The 18,787-nt window shown below is 46.1% G+C and overlaps 1 protein-coding gene across 8 annotated transcripts in view; it reads right to left on the bottom strand.

Moving 5' to 3' along the window:
* Positions 1-18,787, bottom strand: part of APBB2 (amyloid beta precursor protein binding family B member 2) — a 308,601-nt gene that overhangs the window by 217,202 nt on the left and 72,612 nt on the right. For 7 of the 8 annotated variants that reach the window (XM_084799082.1, XM_084799070.1, XM_084799080.1 and 4 more), the window contains exon 2: positions 13,717-13,872. The gene's annotated coding sequence lies outside the window, so the exon portion shown is untranslated. Of the gene's footprint in view, positions 1-13,716; positions 13,873-13,979; positions 14,087-18,787 lie in introns of those variants that run through there. The other variant, XM_084799075.1, reaches the window with a different exon arrangement.

The following is an 18,787-nucleotide window of genomic DNA, read 5'->3' as shown; positions in this document are numbered from 1 at the left end:
GCGCTTCCCAGCTGGGCTTATTATCAGAGACACACACGGGCTACCGAGGCTCAGCACGACTGTCACAGCTGTCACGCCTTTAAAAAATGCACCATCATTCTTCCATAACAAGAAGACATGATACGCGACAATGTCCCAACATGGCTCCAACTGTGGCCAGGACAAAGGCAAATGTGGCTTTCACTGTCCGTATGAAATATTCCTTCTCATACCCATCTCATCCATCATGAAGTCTCTGGGGAGAGAAGGGAACAATCCCCCAAAAGAACGCTGAGCACTAGTTCCCGGGCAGTCTCAGGCAATCCCACAAAAGGGGCTCTACCAGGGATTACGCCTGACATTAACGGAAGTGTGCCTTCCTGTAGCCGCTCCCTTCATTGAATGGACGTGCGTCTTTACCTGTAGCCGCTCCCTTCATTGAATGGACGTGTGTCTTTACCTGTAGCCGGACGTGCGTCTTTACCTGTAGCCGCTCCCTCCATTGAATGGACGTGCGTCTTTACCTGTAGCCGCTCCCTTCATTGACTTTCTTTATGGTGTTATTCTGGATTTCGTGTTCCCACCACAACACCAGGGTCAACGAACGATGGTATCAGAGATAAAACCAAGGATCTGTGTTGTGGTTTGAGTAAGAAATGTCCACCAAAGGCTTGTATATCTGAACACTTGATCCCCAAATGGTGGCATTGTTAGGGAAGTTATAAAACCTTTAGTGGCTGATGCGATGTGACAGGCCAGCCTGAAACTCCAGCTAACACACCTTCCCCACTGTGGCGGTCTGCAATGGCCCCCCCACTGTGGCGGTCTGCAATGGTCCCCCCACTGTGGCGGTCTGCAATGGCCCCTATAGGCTCATAAGTTTCCATCTTCAGTCCCCTGTTGGTGAAACTGTTTGGGAAAGACTAGGAGGCTCAGTCTTACTGGGGAGGGTGAGTCGCTGCGGGGAGGCGGTGAGGTTTCAGTAGACTTGTGCTCCCTGCTTGCGGTTGAGGCGAGAGCTCTCGGCGGCTCTGGTCTCCAACGCCTTCAGTCAGCCATCACAGACTCTAGCCCTCAAGAACCATAAGCCCAGTTAAAATACTTTCTAAGCGGCGTTTGCCATGGTATTCTGTCACAACAATAGTAAAGGAAATACTACCCCCAGCCTTTCTTCCTTAAGGGTGTTTCATCACAGCAACAGAAAAATAACTAATACGGTCTAGAAAATGGATTCTTCTCAAGCTTGAACAACTACATAATCAAAATGATGACCAAATTTATTTTCACAAAGTCTTTAACTCTCATGTATATAGGCTCATAACTTCAGTTCTCTCCTCGGGCCTGCGCTCCTCAGGAACCATAGACGTTTGCTGAGGATGTACCAGGTTCCAGGCAGCGGCAGTAGGAACCGAGAGATACAGAACTGAAGAGACAAAGCTGTTGCCTTCCTCCAACCAATGCCCTAGCCTTAAAGTAAAAACAAGCCTACACACTAAAATACATGTTCAAAGGTTAGAGCTAAGCCAGAGAGGTTGACCACACTGGCCAGATAAGAGCAAGGATAGAGCTGGTAACCGTGTGACTCTTACTCAGGCTGTTCAGCCCCCAGACACTAAAGGGCTTGGACTCCCTCCTACGGGAGCCTTGGGGATACTCATAAAACTGCTTTAAAATCCACAATGCAGAGAACACTAGGCTGCTCCCAGCCTCCGGCAGCGACTCTAGTCCCTTTGGGAGGGGGGGGGAGTCGCGCTTAGCTTTATTAACTAAACTGCTGCCTTGCTAAGCAATTTTCTTCTTCCGCATCCATCTCTTGGCTGAATGCGTTCCTTCAAGAAGACAAGAAGCAAGCGATCAAACTCACACATGTAAAATGTGGGGTTTTTTTTCTTTTTCTTTCTTCCTTTCTTTTTCAATGTTTCCTTTTTTCCTACAAACAGCCCCACGTTGGATGCCAACTGTAGGTATCTTTGCTGCTCTGTGGCTTCTTTGTGGGTCCCTGAGTTCTACGCCCATGTCCCTCCCAGTTTCCAGCCAAGCCCCCTCAAATGTTCCTCCCAACCATTCCTCCCTCTGTCCCCCAACAGTCTGCTTAAACAGCCCCTCCCCCAGGTTTCTCCACACCAGCAGCTCCAGGCTAACCTATCTGCTCAGCTCAGCTGCGCCTGGCTCGGTTGCATCACCTCAGTATCTTCTGCCCCAACTCCCTCCTCTCCTCACTCTACTCAATCTCCCTTTCTCGGCCTCTGCCGGCCTTTTTTTAATATTTTTATATCCAACACTGAAGGTCATAAGGTCAAGCAGCTCCAAAGGCTAAGGATACTTAACTGGCCAGGAGTTTAGCAACTGGGGATCCTTTAAAGGGCCTGGTGCACAAGATAAATCCCACTACCTACCTACCTACCTACCTACCTACACACACACACACACACACACACACACACACACACACACTCTCTCTCTCTCTCTCTCTCTTTCTCTCTCTCTCTCTCTCTCACACATACACACACACTTTCTCTCTCACACACACATTCACACGCACACAGATGCACACTCAAACACACCCTCACACACGTGCGTACACACACTCACACACATGCACACTCTCACACATGCACACATGCACGCACTTACACACTCTGACACACATGCACACACATGCACACTACACACACACACACACACACACACACACACACTCATCACATCCTATAGAACTGCAGATCATTTCCCCTCCTAGTCAGCATATAAATGCACACCCTATTCCAGTTGGTGTACTTGTATCTTTGCCTGAAGACAAAACATTTGAAATGCTATTTCATATTTTTCACTCTCCTCTGCATCCCTCTGGCATGTGACAGGCATTCCCAGCCTCCTCCCCATGTCGCTCCTGATACAGACAACATACTCACCACCCATCTCCCCACAAGTCCCCACTGTGAACAAGAGAACTCTGCCTTCCACTCACAGCCACACTGTTTGCCATTCACTGAACCCTTCCAGCCCTATTCCTCCCAGGGACGCCCTGGTCTCCTCTAAACTCTAACCCTATCGTGCCTCCACTAGCTCCACATCCGCGAACACAGAGACTAAAGAAATCCATGTCCTCTATAGAGGATGAACACAGAGACTAAAGAAATCCATGTCCTCTATAGAGGATGAACACAGAGACTAAAGAAATCCACGTCCTCTATAGAGGATGAACACAGAGACTAAAGAAATCCATGTCCTCTATAGAGGATGAACACAGAGACTAAAGAAATCCATGTCCTCTATAGAGGATGAACACAGAGGCCAAAGAAATCCATGTCCTCTATAGAGGATGAACACAGAGACTAAAGAAAGGCCAGCTCGCCTTTGCAGCCCCAGCACCCAGCACAGTACCCGACGTACATACAGAAGGAGCTCAGCAAGTGCAAAAACTCCAACCCCTGTGCACAGCAGCCAAGGCCCCTCAGCCTGGCCCCACCTTCCATCCAGCCTTACGTTAAGTCACCCCTTACCACCTGCGCCCTTCTGACTGTACTGCCCGCTGGCCTGTACCTAACTTGGGGCACATTCCCAGCTTCAAACTACCCTTCCCATGGCTCCTCCCCCTCTAACTATGTCATCACAAGGCATGTGCCTTGGGAAGTTCCTACTGGCTGTCTACACCTGGCTCAGAAAGGAAAACCTCTTGCTCCTTTGCTGTGTTTGCAGACTTTGGGTGGACTGCATGAAGTCAACACACTTAGCTTCCCCGGCTAAAGGCAGGGCTTTCTCCCCCTTCAGATTTTAACTGCCCAGCACTCAGTAGACCTCAAGCGCCACTCGACAGCTCTTTATTCAGGCCTTCTGTAAGTATTTGCTGAGCACCCCAGCGAGCACCGTTCGAGGTGGCAGGAATATATCAGCATGCAAAAACAAAGAAAAATCCCCGCCTTTTAGAATACGTATAAAGGTATATTTGCACACATTCCGGGGGGGGGTATATGTAAATATATATAATATGTGCAGTACATATCATATAATTTTAAAGGAGGGAAGAGAGACTAACTTAAGATGTAAGTATATAATTCAGTGTGTTAGAAGGGGGTAAATTCCACAGGGGAAAGGAACTGGGGCTGAATGTCAGTCAGGAAGGTCCACAGTTTCCAACACGTCAGTAAAAGCAGGGTTCAACAAGAACAAAGATTTAAGGAGGAGAGGGTGTGACTGTGCAGACAGAGACGAGGATGCAAGCAGGAGAAACAGGCAGTGCAAAGGCCCTCAGGAGAAATATGACCACTGAGCCCAAGGCCACTATGGCTGGATCAGTCAGCAAGAAGGAAGGGTGTCACAGACCAGGTCAGAGGTCAAGAGCCACAGGCACCTGGAACCTTCCGGACAATTATAAGAACTTTTACTATGAGGAGGAAGAAGAGTTACCCTAAGTTTCAAAAGAAATGTCATGCATGCCCTGAGTGATGATAGGGCCGTTCTATTGAGAGAATCAAGTCAGAGCTGTCAGCTAAGAGGTCACTGGCATCAGGCAGGCCGTGGTGGTATGGAGACACTGTGAAAGTCAAGTTGGCTAGGTTTTCTGCCAGACTAGAAGTTGGAAATCCGTCCTTCGGGGGGTGCAGTTAACCTTGAACTTTTGCTCTTCCTGCTTCGTCCCCCGAGTGCTGGGGTTGCAGGTGTGTGCCACCACACCCTGCGTTTCTTTGTCCTCCCTGACTATGACTGAGCCCAGCTTAGATTCTTCTCATTCAAGATGGCTATGGGAGCCACACTTCGCCTCTTTCCCTTTTCAGTTCTCTCCTCCCCCTTCACACTACCAAACACAGCAGCAGTGCCCGTGGCCGGCGGCTGCCGCTGTGGCACCCACTGCTCAGGATGGCTCTCACTCAGCACAAACCTTTGCCAAGACCCCAAGCCGAGGCCAGCCTCCTGGCTCTCCCCCCACCCCAGGACCTCGGACAGCTTCCCATCACCCTACCTCTGCATTCCAGTGGTCCGCCCCTCTATCAGCGACCCTCTCCTTACGATCCTCCAGCCCCTTCGAAGCTGACTGTAGATGTGGGCCTCTGTGAAGTCTTCCCAGAATGCTCTGCTCATGCTAATGCCCTCCTTGCTCAGATTTCAGCCTGAGCCACCGCAGCATTAAGGTTACCCCTGCAACTGCTGCATGTCACAACTAACCCACTACGCGCGCGCATGCACACACACACACACACACACACACACTGTGTACCATGCCAGGACTGACACACACACCACACACACACCCCACACACACTATGTACCATGCCAAGACTGAGGCCCCGTGACTCCTGCAGCACCGGAAGTGATTTGGAATGAGCACCAATGGAGGAAGCACGTCATTTGGCAACGGCATGGTGTTCTTTAATGTTGGTCACATAAAAATCCAAACTCCTGTCCTCCTTGCAATCTAAGGAGGCTGCACCACGCTAGCACTTCCTCGCTTGGTAGCCGAGCCGGGGGAAGCTGCGCTCGCTCTTCTCCCGCACACCTCAGCTCACGTGTCAATTTTCTGTTGAGATACTGGCTGCCTTGAATTTTTTAAATTACCAGATATGACAGAGAGCAGAGTTTACCGAAGCATGACCAGCTTTTCTCCGTCAGGATCTCAGGTGGCTGCGGTGTTGTTCGTGACCTTCTATATCATAACCACAAATAATTATATGCACGTGAGTTTGGTGAACTCCCTCCTTAAGCTCCCTAATGCGTTATAGTTCCTGCACTGTGGCTTAACGTGGTTAGAACAAGGGGATCAAAGCTCCCAACACGGGGGGCTGGAGAGATGGCTCAGAGGTTAAGAGCACTGGCAGTTCTTCCAAAGGTCCTGAGTTCGATTCCCAGCAACCACATGGTGGCTCACAACCATCTATAATGTAATCTGGTGCCCTTTTCTGGCCTGCAGGAGTACATGCAGACAGAACACTGATTATATAATAATAAATAAATATATCCTCAAAAAGAAAACTCCCAATACAACTAAAGTGGAAAAAAAATCAAGTATTAATACAGAAGTCTAAAGAAAGATGAACAAACATACCTGAAAGTCACATGAGCTATTTATCAAACCACTTTAGGATTTTAAAAGTCTCTGAAGTTCTTTTGACATTAGAAAACTCACACACCGAGTTTTAAATGGCACCATCAAGTATTAGTTCTTGGCACGTGGGTGTGTATAGGAGAGCCCGTGGTCTGTTCTCCAGACTCCCGCTGCCTACAGTCTGAAAACACCATCCTCACACCTATTATTAAATGTCAATGTTCAAATCAGGACCAAAACCATGCCAAAGAAAAAATTACACAGCCTGTTAAGAGAACCCTCGTGACAGGAAAGTCCGGCCATCGCTGCTGCAGGAGTTTAAGGGAGCCACCACCTCCCCCTTTGACCTTGGATCTTTCTCTAGGGATTTTAATTAAGAAAAATGCAAAATCTGGATGCAGAAGTCATTTAGAGCCAAAGTGGCTTTATGTGGGCATCAGTCAATACTTGGAGTTCCAACAGGCAGGCCTTTCTCAGCAAAAGGCTCTGCTGCTTTCCAGACTGACCTCCCAGAGCCAGCCAAGCTCTGCAGGCAAGAGAGCAAACAGGGCTCAAGCTAAGCTGCTCTGACAGCAAACAGAGCAGGATGGTTCCTCTGTACAGCCTAGCAATGGGGCTCCTCTGTCCTGCAGCTCTGTTAACTAAATACCATTCCCTTTGTGTTCCTTGGCTCCAGTGGGTGAGAGCTAAGGATTTCAAGCAGGCCTCGCGAGGGTCAGGGAGACAGGCGAGCATTCTACCTGGCCCGCGATGTTCTGCCTAACACGCTTCCGAGGCAATGCTTACTGACTTAACATATACTTTGCCCCTCTACACACACACACACACACACACACACACACACACACACACACCTACTTCCTCTGCACTTACAGAAAAGAAAGACTAAAAATGAGCACTAAGGAAAAATCTTTCTCTTTTTTAAATACTCGGGATTTTATGACGTAGTGAGAAAAAGGGGAAAGGGTAAGGGAAGAAGAGAGGGAGGGAGCTGGGGAAGGGGTAGGTAGCCATGCTAGAAAATCCAAACAACACAGAAAATGAGGAAAGAGAAACATTCTGGAGTACTAATGGGTGGAAAATGCACATTGCCGGCATATATGCCTTAAAGGGGGCGGGGTTTCGCAGCCCATGAATTTACAAAACCCCATTCCATTGTATGTGCGTGTTTGTATCTTACAGATCTTTGTAGCTCACCACCCAAGCAGACCGACTTCATTCACTGCAAACACGCTACAGTATCGCTTACACAAATGCCCTGGCACGGAGTCTAGCAAGCCCGTTTTTGTAACATGGCTGGCAATCGTGGGGTCCCATAGCATCTGTTTTCGATGGCGATTTATTCTCACATCAGTCCCCTCTCTGCTGCTTTGCGTCCAGCTGCATCACAAAACGGACAGCCAAGCAAGCCAGAGCCATCAAAGTCAAGCTGGTGAGAGACAGGACTCCGTCAACCTGGCCACGCACTGCTCCCTGCAGAGCCGGTGGCCAGTCACCAGGGCTCCCAGAAGGGTCCCAAGCAGCTCGGCTTTCACTTCAGTGGCTTCTACAGCCTAAAAGGCAGACACAAAGCAGGAAGAAAGGAAGGGCGAGATTGACATCACTAACAACACTGCCATCAGAAACTGCTAGAAACTAGAAACATAGTACATAGCAGGCCCAGGCTATCGGAGGGAAAGATCTTGGTCCCTGCCGTTGTCAAATTCTAGACAGCTCCCACTGCAGTCAACACAGAGAAAGCTGAGGCCCCCACAGAAGGTGTGGGGTCCCGGAGGTGGGGGGGGGGGGCAGCCAGGAATAGGCTTTCCTTGTCTGAGCAGCTACTTGGGAGTATCCGATTCCGCTGATGGCCATGGCGCCCTGGCACCTCCCAACAGGTTGATGGAGCACAGGGCTGGGCCACACTCCTCAGCCAGGAAACACAGGGAGACTTCTAAGCACGTTCTGTGCTTTTATTTTACCTCCGAGAGTCGGATGAGGCCTTTCTCACAGGTAAAAATGCTTGCGACGCTCCGCCCACTGACACCTCCACCTTCCGCTAACTGATCAAAATTAGCAGGAGGCCAGTTTTTCAGGCTTATCCTACACTCACGTTTAACATTGTCTCTGGAAGTTCCAAAGTATCTTATTCTGCTATTGAGTCTTTAAACCTCACTAGTTAGCATTTTTAAAACGTAAGAGAAGTGTAGACAGACCTAGAGTCGGCTTTGAGAGGGCGCTTCTACTTACAAGGGTAAGCCGTGGGGTTTGAGAGGAAAAGAACCCCGGTTTTAATTACTGATTACTTCGTGTGAGAGTGCGAGAATGGCAGTGAAAGAGAGAGCCAGCAAAAGCAAGAACAACTTACAGGAAACCAGTTCTCTCCTTACAACCACGTGGGCTCTCGGGGCTTGAACCATCAGGTCTGGCGGCATTTCTCTTCACCCTCTGAGCCACTTGCCCAGCTCTGGATTCAAATTTAAATGAGTAGATATAAGATTTCCACAAAGTCAAGTTGAAACCTCTAATGCTGGATTTCTGTAGCCATTTAAAAAGTAAGGTAATGCTGTCTCCTCATAGGATGGTTTTAGAAAGCAGAACCGAGAAGTGCATACTGGGCATGCTCAGCGGAATGTTCCGAGCATGCGCATACCCTCCCCAAGCCCGGAAGGGTTTGCACTCAGGCTGTCTCCCACTGAAGGCTGCCTCATTCTGTTTCCCCCCTGGAACTCCCACAGCGCACCTTACCACATTCCTCTGGAATTTAAAAGAATTACACTTTAATAACTGGCTCCAAGTCAGCATCCCTTCCTTATCTCTCCTAAGCAAATGCCTGCTCAACATCAGTGGCCATTTTCAACCCTCTCTTGAGAGTCAGGAACTGAGAACCCAAAAGCTGCGGCTGGCATTCCAGGCATTTTATTTCCAAGATGAATCCTGGTAAAGTCACTAATTACTGTCCAGCTTCCCTCGTCACTCAGACACTTGAACCAGAAAAAGAGGCAGAGCCGTAACTAACTCTACAAGAGTTCAGTATCCTCAGGAAAATTTAGCTTATGAAACCAATATGGAATAGTTTACTGAGACGCTAAATTTCGTCCTCAGAATGGCCTCAGCTACATGACAGTTATAATAAAAAACATTTTCTTGCATTCTCAAAAGGGGTTGGGCAGGCATATTGCACAGAACAATTTTCTAATGCAAGCTTGCATGGTGCTGGTGTTCATTTTTTTTATATATCAATGACTTGTTTAAATATTGTCCGTGTGAAAATATTCAACAGGCTACTTTTGCTTATGAATGAACCTAGGAATCGATACTTCTTTGAGCCCATAATTAATTTGTAAATTTCCACTTTGGATAGTTACCGTGTAAGAATATAGATCTTACTGGAACAGTATAATCAGACTAAATGTTTTATTCATCTCAGATATGTACAGGATCCAGAAAGAACTGTTTGTTCTTCTATCAGTAATTACATTAAAATACATAAGCATTGACTGCGTGTCACTCACATATGGTATCTGTCACGGCTTTTAAAGGAAACCTATATTTCAAATTATTTAACATGAAAAGTATAAAGATAAGCAAAGTATCAGAAGATAGAATATTCCAAGCTCTCTATCAGCGTGCTTACCAAGTGTGTTGTCTGGGAACAGAAGGGACCTCACTCTTAGTTCTCACATGGGCTCAGTGGCCAGATTTTGTGTTGATGGTCAAATTATTACAGGCTGAAAGCTTCACAAATGTAACTGTATATAACTTCAATGGATCAATCTTTCTGGACCCCTGACTTTAGATACCCCCACACCCCCGGCTTAAAAAAAAATCAAAATAAAGACCAGGTTAGGGTTATGCTCACTGCCTATATTTTTTCCAGCTTAAAAAAAAAAAAGATTAAGGTAGCAGTCATGGAAATTTTGATGTTTTTAATCAAAGAGAAAATGGGCGACAGATTGCTTATCACCTTCATGAAAAGCAAAGTACTGCTCTGACAGTAACACAGCACTGCGACAGAGCCTAGGTCAGCATGCGGAAAAAGTTGGGTTCGATACCCAGTGCCAAAAAGGAAGGTAAGACAGAGCAGCAGGTATAGAGGGTGCGTTCTAGAAGGGCTGGGTGTTGCCCCCTACATCTCAGAGTCTTATAATTATATCAAAGAAAAATTCACAGTCACTAGTATAAAAATTTTTTTAAATGCAGGAATAAGGTCCCCAAGACAAGAAGAGGTGGGTTTTTGTTATTGTTGCTTTGGGTTTTGTTTTGTTTGCTTTTTGTTTTGTTTTGTTTGGGTTTTTTTTTTAAGGAAATGGGCTGCACTAAGAGTATAGTTCTCAAATCTTTTTCACGGAAAGGCTGCACCATAAAAAGCACTGGCCTCAGGATAATCACAAACCCAAACAGACTGAGTTCAGAAGAAGCTGTACATTGGTGAATAATTGATTTTCTACACTGTATCCTGACAAACAAAGGATTAAAGAGTTCTTTCGACAAATGGTGCTAGAATATATATATATATTGCATATATATATATGCAAAAAATAAAATAACAGTAGTTTGGAACTTCCAGCATAAATAAAAATTAACCTCTAATGAATCAAAGACTAAAAGGTAAGGCCTAAAACATTAACAGTTCCTTTAAAAAGTATATCAACAAGAGTATCTGTGAACTTAGATAAAGCAACGAGTTTTATGACATCAAAGCTGTGAACTTTACATGCTGGCACATGCCTGCAACACAGCTCTCTGGAGGCAGAGACAGGAATATCCCAAGTTTGAAGCCAGCTTAGACTACACACCAAATTTCTTTCTTTCTTTTTTTTTTTTTAAAGATTTATTTATTATTATGTATACAGTGCTCTGCTTGCATGTACTCCTGCAAGCCAGAAGAGGGCGCCATATCACACCACAGATGGCCATGAGCCACCATATGGTTGCTGGGAATTGAACTCACGACCTTGGAAGAGCAGGCGGTGCTCCTAACCACTGAGCCATCTCTCCAGCCCTACACACCAAATTTCATGCTAGCGTCTGCCACAGAGAGATTCAGAGACAGAGAAGAGGCGAGGGAGCCTTTAAAAGAAAGAAAGAAAGAAACTGAACTTCATTATAATCAAAACTTTCTGGCCATTAAGGATATCATCAGTAAAAAGATTACACATACGTAGTTCTTACATTGATGTAATTTAGAATTAATTGAAATGTACATTACAACTCTGTAGGGCATGCAACTCAAGTTGGCAGCAGCTGGAGTCATCAGGGAAAAGAGAGCCTCAGTTAAGAAACTGCCTCCATAAGAAATTACATCTTAGCCGGGCTCGGTGGCGCACACCTGTGATCCCAGCACTCAGGAGGCAGAGGCAGGTGGATCACTGTGAGTTCAAGGACAGCCTGGTCTATGGAGCAAGTGGAGGATAGCCAAGGCTACACAGAGAAGCCCTGTCTTGAAAAACAAAAAACAAAACAAAGAAAACAACAAGAAAAAAAAATATACCGCAGAATATACAAACCACACAAAAAGAAAAAGCAAAAAATAAGAAGAAGAAGAAGAAGAAGAAGAAGAAGAAGAAGAAGAAGAAGAAGAAGAAGAAGAAGATACAACACCAAGAGTGAACCTAATATAAATGTCAGACTTTAATGAATTATATCAGTACTAGCAAATGTGCCAAACAATACACAGCATAGATAATAAACAGGAACAAAGCAGTAACCATTATATGGAAACTATTTTCTGCTCAATTTTTTTTTTACAGCCTAAACTTACCACCCAAAGACGTCTACTGATTTTATAATAAGTAATGTTAATATGGAAAAAATCAAATAATGAAAATAAAGTCTAATATTCACCAGAGTAGGGAGGAGACAGCTTTAAATGTCACTGCCGTGCTAGGATCGGCTGGAATGGAAGCCAACTGAGGTTCTGGTGAGAGCGGCATCCCGGCTAGCATCCCGGCTAGCGGTCCCGGCTAGCATCCCAGCTCAGCTTGGGCTGTTAGACTCTGGGCAGCTTCCTGACAACCTCTCATTTGGCTGCTCCCCAGCCGGTGTATTTACAGTAAATAAGACACCACTCCTAGCATAAGGAATTATCTTCCTTATCAGCAATTTGCTCTAAGTATAGGCTCTGGGAAGCCTTCCTCTTAGACTCAAAAAGCAAGTAATTGAGTTAAATAGATTTTCAACTGTTCCTGAAACTTAAGTCCCATCTGTCCTTCCAGCACCCAGCGCAACGGAGCTCCATGCCTGCTTTCAACCTGGCCAGCCTCCAGCCATCCTTCCACAGTGCCCATCAGCTCTGCACTGGCCTGCCCTCTGCACTGCGAACCTCAGAAAACACGGGCTACCCCACAGTCATATCACATTCAGACCTCAGGATATCTTAGATGTGATAGTCACCTGACCCACTTTACAGAAAGTGAACCAGGGGATGCTGCTTTGGGACTAATTTCGAGGGCAGAAGTTATGTGTGCAAGCATGCAGGCAGGCACATGTGTGTCTGTCTATGTGAATGTGTTAAAATGTGTGTGTGTGTGTGTGCGTGTGTACTTGTATTGTGTATAAGTGTATATGTGATATATATAGATGTGTGTGCATACATGTGTATGTGTGTGTTTATATGTACATAGGTATGTACAGATATGTGTCTGTGTGTATATATGTATGCGTGTATGTTTATACATGTACATATGTGTGTGCAGATATGTATGGGTACATGTGTATGTGTATCTGGGAATACTTGCAGACGAGTGTATATGTATTTCTGTGTACATATGTATTCATATATATATATGTGCTTGCAGCTTCTGCCCCTCGCCACATCTCTATCTTCGGAATCCTCCTCGTCCACTTATTTCTCATAAAGTTGCCTCCAGCAGCTGCAGCTCAGCGAACAGACAAAAGAGAAAGGCCCTTCTCAGTTTGTGTCAGGGACAGCGCTGCAGCCTCCAAACACTGACCACTGTGACGGTGACTGGATAGGCTCATGTCACATGCCCAGAGTGAGTCAGCGAGTCCTCCCCTCACAGAGGCTACAAGCGAGGCCAGGGTAATTGCCCAGGGGAATTCTGGGTGACTCACAAAGGAGGCAGGGTAAGCAAGGCCAGTCCATGTTCCCACTTCCTAGTGACAGCTGCCTGCTGTACCTGCCTCCATGCATGCGCTTCTGCGGAACGAATTTTACATTGTTCCATTCTCCTGATATACAAACTATTACTTAAGAGCCTATGGGGAGGCATTTCCTTTCTATATGAATATCTTAATGCCACATGCACACATTGCTGAAAATTAATTTTTTGTGTGGAGAAAAAAAATAAAAGTACTAACACTTTTTGTCAAACAAAGTGTGAAGAGCCAGGTACCCCAAGAGAGACAAGCCACCCATCCGAGTATGACCCTAGAGAAGTAATAATGTCACGAGTGAGGACGCAGCTTTCTCCCTAAGACTACTGAGGCTGCTGTGGGTGGCCTTGGGCTGCAGCTTTTTCCATAATTGCACCAAAGATGTTCCTCTCTGCCAGAGAAAAAAGGGAGATGAAAGGACAAAGGGGACAAAGGACGAGGAAAGGAAGGAGCACAACATATTACACTGAGAAAGCAGCCAGGATACCTCCCTGGGAATCTCTCGGATAACTGGTTTGAGGACTGGCTCCAGGGAACAAAGCCACAAAGCATGCTCCCAACCACACCTGCTCTCTCCTGCCACCTTCCTTAACACCAACCTGGGTGCACTGGAGTCCGCGTCGGAGTCAGCTTTTCACAAGAGCTTTCTTTTATGGATTTTCCATCCGGCAAAGGTTTCTATTCCAGGGCTGGGCACATCCGACCTCAGCATGCTTGACTGGAGAGCGCGGCGGCTCCCTCACAGACACTCCAACCTGGAGAGGCAAAGGCAAGACGCCGTTAGTAGGCCGGTTCGCCCCTGTAGGTACCCTAAACACAAGCTGAGCCTACTGCAGAGGAGGATGAAGCATTGACTCCTTACAGAAAGGGGTCTCTGACTGGCAATGCCCAGGCTGTGGAAATTTTTAAAGCCAGATGTTTTAATTAACCATGGAAGACACAAGCTACAAGTAAAATTTCACGAACACGCTGATCTGCCCCATGGAAAACCACAGGAATGTTCTGGCAAGGCCTGGGACACAGAGGCCTGGAGTCATTCCCCTTAGGAACTGAAACAGAAAATTAACTTGCTCAATATGTTTCAGAAAAGCAAAATGAAACCCAGATTTAATCTCAATCAAACACAAAAAACATTTCAGAACTTCAAAGGACACAACAAAGACACCAAAGCAGAGGCCATAAAGAGAGCTTTGTGTAGTTTAGGAATCAGACTGTATTTGCATCGCAGTGTGAACAGGGCCTCAGTTTTATGGGCTGCGTAACAAAGGCAACACTAATCATCTTTCGTTTCCTAATAGGGGAAATTATTGTGCAAAACCAATCCTCAGTAAATGAGCCTTAAGTATTTTCAAATGTATACCCTGTCCATAAGTATTTTCAAATGTGAGTCTCCGTAAAAGCAAGGCAGCATCTACTCTATCACTGCAGAGCCGAAGCACTCGGACAGACGGTGTTAAAATACCCGATGCTCAGTAATGCTGGGACTGAGGACTTCGGCCCCGAAAGAGCAAATGAGACAATTTCCTGACAGCTATTGTTGAGCAGTAGGAGGTTAAGAGATTAAGACGTCTTCAAGTGTCGGCATTAATTATCCTAGTAGCTATTACAACATCTATACATCCTAAATGCCGAAAGCCTATGCGAGGAGGAACAGGACCAACGCTAGCTGCAGAGACCAGTCTACAGTTCCTTTCTGTGAGTCAGAACAGTAACCATCAACCCATCACAAACGCGTCAAACATGGAATCGTATTCGGCTCTGACTTTACTTGACACCCAGGACCCAAAACCAAAACATGCAAGACAGTCAATCGTGTGAGCGTAGAACAGCTCGTGGAATAGGGTAAAGACACCAAAGCATGAAGAAGGACATTTCTAGAATATATTTATATTTCTTTTTTGATATTTTCCAGTTTTATATGATTAACATGTGGTTCCAACAATTATAATTTTTTAAGGGATTTTAAAAAAGAGTAGGAGAAAACAAAACAAGAATGGGACAGCCTTCTCTGTAAATTGCCTTTTATCTGAATAATAAAGACTAATAAAAGTATTTATTCATCTAAACTCTGTACAGCCTGGTCATCCCTGATGTGAATATTAAAAATATTCTAAAACCTGAAATGCTTTCAGTGCCAACATGGCACCACAAGTGGAAAATTCCACACTATGAAACTTTGTTTGATGCAGAAAATTCTTCAAAATATTGCATAAATTTGCCTTTAGGGCACATGGATACCATACTATGAAACAGAGATAATTTTCTGTTTATACTTGAAGCCTATACTTAAGATATCTCCTTATATAAATATCTCAAAATCAGAAAAAAATTTAGATACCTGAAATACTCCTGATCCTAAGCAGGTCCACTGAAGCAGTTCACTTAGAAATTCAAACCCCAGTGTCCAGTAACACTTTAGGGCCGACAAACAAACAGAACTTCCTTATTTTCTCATTCTACTCCACAAAGTTACGACAGACAGAAAATCCTATCCAAATTTCATTCTCACTAGTATGCTACACAATTGTCCTTTAATTAAAACCACCTCAGCCAGGCAGCGGTGGCACACACCTTTAATCTCAGCACTTGGGAGGGAGAGGCAGGTGGATCTCTGAGTTTGAGGCCAGCCTGGTCTACAGAGCGAGTTCCAGGACAGCCAAGGCTGCACGGAGAAACCCTGTCTTGGAAAACCAAAAAGCAAAGTGGGTCAAAAACAAAAACAAAAACGAAAAAACACCTTCTTAAGAAGTGTTGGCTGTTGCACAGTACCAAGGCCTTCAGCTACCCTGGATGCTCTTAAGCACCCCCCAAAAAAACCACAGAGCAAAGTGGTAAAATCTTAATCCTAGGGGCCTCGGTGATCTCTCTCTAGACATCCCAGAGGGGTCAAATGCTTTTCCTCTGCCACACACCAAGGAAGTGGGCATCTGAGCCCAGCTCACTTGCTTCCACTTTGAGCCTGCATGTACGTAGCGCCTTCTACCACTGAGACAACTCAGCATGCACTCTCAGAAGCAACATGTGTGTGACACACGCACATGTATACACACGCACGCATGCACACACATGCATGCACACGCACGCGCGAGCACACACACACACACCTGTTAAATTTGGATCAGCAAAATTAGAACAGACAGGAGTTTGTCCACTGAAATTGCAATTCAGGCAGGAAGAGAAGACTCAACTCCAGGCTTTGAATGCCGTGGTTCTGCCCACAGTGCCCTCCTAGAGGAACAATGGCCGCACTGTGCAGTGGCAGCAGGTGTCCTCAACAGAAACCGCCTGTCAAGCTGAGAGCTCGCTGGTCCTAGTGCTGGCCTTGCTGATAACAGCACAAGCCCTCCAGTTCAAAGCAAGAAAGACCCAAGGTTTTCAACAAGATAAAACCATGCCTGCACCATGCCACCTGCAAGAGACAGGGAAGACGCATGCTCACCTGTTTTAAGGCTAAGTGATTTATGGTAACAAGTCCTAGGCCTATACCTCTAAAACCATGTAAATCTTTAGGGAAAGACATTAGCAGTTTGAAAAATGAAGGAAATAAGATTGTAAAAAAACAAAAACAAATAAAATCACCTATGCAATCTTGGAGAATGAGTAGCTTTTCCTCTCTTTCAGAATTATGCCTTTGAAACAGAACCGCCTCTGCTCTGTTAGCCTTCTCCCTACAAGGTTCATGCCACGTGCATCAGATGCCTAAGAGTCTCACCAAGCATGACTGGCCTGAAGAGCAAGGGGACGAACAGCAATGGCCAACTCAGAAATGCTCCCTGAAAGACCCATAATGAGCCCTTCCCAGCATCCTTTGTCATGGGATAACAAAGGCCTCAACTGTGAAGAGCAGGGAGCAGCACCAGGGATGATGTGGCCCAGCTTTGTCATAGCCCTAGCAGAGCACAAGGACTCCCCCGTCCAGCCTGGACTGAGAAGACAGGCACTGGATGAAAAAGAAGGGGGAAAAAAGCTTACCTTCTACCCAAAAGTGCTCTTAACCACCATCCATTCCCACAGCTGCACCTAGAGAGCGTGGGGCGGCGGCTGTTCCCTTCAACACCTCAGCTCTAACACTAAAGCCCAGGCAAGCAAACGGACTGAGGTTCCTGTTCATGGCCTCCAAGAGCACCAGAGCTGTGTGATGAGACATGCTCTGGTCACGCCCTGCAGTCATTTATCAGAGGATGACACTGTTTAAATTTAGCAGTCTGGTAAGAACTCTGGCCTGCCAACCATAAACCGGACAGGATCTTGGCGGAGTCACCACATTATCTTTCTCAAGTAGATGATTAAATAAAAATGAGAATGACGTAAGATAAGGGACCCTGAATGCTTGGTGTCTTGGGCTATGTGTCGTTTGGTTTTTGGCTACAGCTAAACAGCTCTCACAAAACGTATACCCAGGTATCGCTACTCTTTTGAGGGTCTGAATGTTTGGCCAGCGGTTTTCTCTGACTGGTTGGCCAGCGGTTTTCTCTTCCTCATCCGATGTTGCATGGAAGATTTCGGCTTCCTGGGCCAGATTCCAGGACCATCAGCAGAGCCAATTCATCACTGCTTAAATTTCTATCTCAAAATGGCCAGACATGCAAGACAAGAAAGAATAGGTAGAGATCAGTCTTCTCCGAGCCGTGAGAGTCTGCTTTTAAGAGCTGAAGATTGTGGGCTCGGGTGACGGCTCACTTGATGAGCATTGCCTGACGACCTAAATTCAAATCGCCAGCATCCGTGCAAAGGCATGTGTAGCCATGTTCATCTGTAACCACAGTGCTGGGGGTCAAGGGGACAAAGACAGGAGGGATGCCACCAACCCATCTTTAGGTTCAGCTGGAGGAGGATACAGGAGGACGTACAATCTTCTCTAGCCTCTATGTACATAAAGGGGCATGTGTACATAAAAACACACATGATGGATGGATGGATGGATGGATAGATAGATAGATAGATAGACAGATAGATAGACAGATACATAGACAGACAGACAGACAGATGTAGAGGGGGAGATAAAGAGATAGATAGATGGAATGACTTAGGTTATTGGTATTGATTAATTTATATTTCCAATGAGTGGGGATAGAATACAAGTCGTTTGAAAGGAGGGCTAGTTTAAATGCTCTGACACCATGATGACGGATGAAATATTATCACAGGTTCCCAGCACAGGTCACTACTGTGAATGATCCACCCTGGCACCCAGAAGAGTGTGTGACTGGTGACGACAGCATGCTAGTCGGAAAATGCTTCCGGTCTTAACTCTCTCTGCCGCAGTTTGAAATAGAGAGGGTCCCAGTGGCAGGGAGCAGAGGGAAGCCACTGCTAACTAATGCTCGAAGGCTGTTTGTTAAAGAGTACAGAAATCAACAGCCGCGGAGCTTGTAGCTCTAGCTCCGCCACTTATGACCCAAGACCTTCTGAGAAAACTAACTCGGCCTCTCCAACCCTTGGAGCCATCATTCATCAAACCAGGGAGATGCTATCAGCCAGGCTCTGAAGGCACTGGTTAGTGGAACCAACTAGGAAGGCACCGCAGAAACTGTAACGCACCGTTATCAGTCAACAAATAGTTACTAAGAGGCTCCAGTGCTGCCCGAGATGATGCGTGGAGATGACCACAAGCAAAGGACATGAAGCTCCTTCCGAGGCAGCATACAACCTTCTAGATGAGCCTATTTG

The sequence above is a fragment of the Acomys minous genome, assembly GCF_964271855.1.
Source record: "Acomys minous genome assembly, chromosome: 10".
Taxonomy (NCBI): domain Eukaryota; kingdom Metazoa; phylum Chordata; class Mammalia; order Rodentia; family Muridae; genus Acomys; species Acomys minous.
This window is presented reverse-complemented; position numbering and strand designations above follow the sequence as displayed.